This window comes from Diaphorina citri, unplaced genomic scaffold (genome assembly GCF_000475195.1).
Source record: "Diaphorina citri unplaced genomic scaffold, Diaci psyllid genome assembly version 1.1 scaffold7781, whole genome shotgun sequence".
NCBI lineage: Eukaryota > Metazoa > Arthropoda > Insecta > Hemiptera > Psyllidae > Diaphorina > Diaphorina citri.
In genome coordinates, this window is record NW_007385157.1 from 1 (window position 1) to 2,507 (window position 2,507).

Below are 2,507 nucleotides of genomic sequence, written 5' to 3' on the forward strand. Positions count from 1 at the left end.
GCCGCTAAATTATACACTGGTAATATTGTTCATCTTAGTTCTGGGTTAGTGGCCATGGAAACCCACTTAGGTTGGACTATCTCAGGGAAAGTACCAGGTGTAATGGGAGTATCCTCAAATATGGCTACATTGGTAACAAACCTTTTTGTGAAAGAGGCCTCCATATCTGACTTGTGGTCTCTTGATGTGATACCTTTCTCTTCTTCAAGAGTCTCATTCGCATTTTATGATTTTCTTCTATGTATAGTTTTTCATGTCCCCCTATATTCCTTCGTTTTTCAAATTCTTTTCTTTCTATTTTCTTAATGTGTTCTCTTCTTTCTTGTCTGTCGTCTTCTATTTAGATTGGGTTTGATTTCATGCTTTGTCTAGAGATGAAATTGAAATTTATTGACACTACTTATTACCAAAGCACCTTCCTATAGGTACTTCCTATCCTATGTACCTACCTAGACACTAGACACCTACCTACATTTTTCTCCATGATATACCTACCTACAATAATATTTATTATCTTAGATTGTATTAGGTACTTTTTATTTATTACTTCTCTTCCTTTTGGAACTCAACGACATTTACATTTATTCAAGGGAGGAATGTGCTGTTCCTTGATTGCGCAATCCACCGCGAAGCATTTGTCCGACAGGAACATCGGTTTGAGGAAGCACGAGTATATAACATAGGAACCATTGCTACAAATATCACTCATACACCACAGGAGAAACACACATTTGATCAACCAATAGAGAGGAAACATAGCTTCCAACCAATCAGAGAAGTGATCGACCAGGGAGATAGACGCGAAAATTAGCCAATAGGTGAGCCACTTGATATTCTTAGCCAGGTTAGGTGAACACATCGTTTTCACCGTCTGACAGGCGGGATAGATGAAACCAATCAGGTTGCACAGCAAGGCAGCGCCCATACCAAACATCAAGTAGATGACCAATAGGAAACAAACCACGAGGAACATATTGGTCTTGCTGATGCCACATTTCTGCTCGACAATACAAAGGCAAGGATGCCATACTTGGCTTTTATCGTTGAGGATGTTCTCGATAGAGGACCTGTAGAGGTTAATGGAGTCAAAACTCATGACTTGACGTTTGCAGGACGTTCAATGACCTATTTATCAGTAACACTGCTTTATGTTCAACTGAATCTCAGGTAAAATGTCAAAATGTGCTTAACTACAAATTCGGAAAGTTAAAAAGTTGGTAAAACTTGGAAAGCAAATCTATTGCGCTATTTCAACTGAAAAATTTGCCAACCTATGGAAGTGGCTTTGATTTGTTTATCATATCTCCACTGATGTGACCAGTGACTATCTAATAATACTCCTAACTTTCAGTCCAGACTTCCATACAGTATTACCTTTTGTCATTTTTATTAATTTTTCTCTTGAAAAAATTTTCAAAGTCAAATTTTGTAAATGTAAATGCAATTTCTTTGTGTTATTATGTCACAACTTTGGTGCTCACTGCAGCATTGTAGGATTTTTCCCAATACATATCTCAATAATCCTAACAACCAATGTTTACCTACCATGCTGGCACCGGTCGCTATGCGCATTTACATGTCATAGCTACTCATTTTCCTCACGAGGCTGAGTGGGCCCCGCAACAGCCAGTCACGGGATCAATCATTTGCATAAAACAAATTTCTTGACCCCGCCGGGAATCGAACCCGGATCTCCCGCGTGCAAGGCGAGTGCAGTGACCACTACACCATGGGAGCTGACTAAAGAAGTATTATTATTATGATTATTATTATTATTATTATTATTATTATTATTATTATTATTATTATTATTATTATTATTATTATTATTATTATTATTATTATTATTATTATTATTATTATTATTATTATTATTATTATTATTATTATTATTATTATTATTATTATTATTATTATTATTATTATTATTATTATTATTATTATTATTATTATTATTATTATTATTATTATTATTATTATTATTATTATTATTATTATTATTATTATTATTATTATTATTATTATTATTATTATTATTATTATTATTATTATTATTATTATTATTATTATTATTATTATTATTATTATTATTATTATTATTATTATTATTATTATTATTATTATTATTATTATTATTATTATTATTATTATTATTATTATTATTATTATTATTATTATTATTATTATTATTATTATTATTATTATTATTATTATTATTATTATTATTATTATTATTATTATTATTATTATTATTATTATTATTATTATTATTATTATTATTATTATTATTATTATTATTATTATTATTATTATTATTATTATTATTATTATTATTATTATTATTATTATTATTATTATTATTATTATTATTATTATTATTATTATTATTATTATTATTATTATTATTATTATTATTATTATTATTATTATTATTATTATTATTATTATTGTTCTCATTGGCGATGACAATGTCAAGAGAATTGACTGGCCAGTTGGTCTGGTCATTG

General features: G+C 28.6%; 1 pseudogene; it reads right to left on the reverse strand.

Annotated features, from left to right (window-relative positions):
- Window positions 1–506: 506 nt before the first annotated feature.
- Window positions 507–1,295, reverse strand: LOC103522288 (annotated as a pseudogene).
- Between the last annotated feature and the right edge of the window lie 1,212 nt (window positions 1,296–2,507).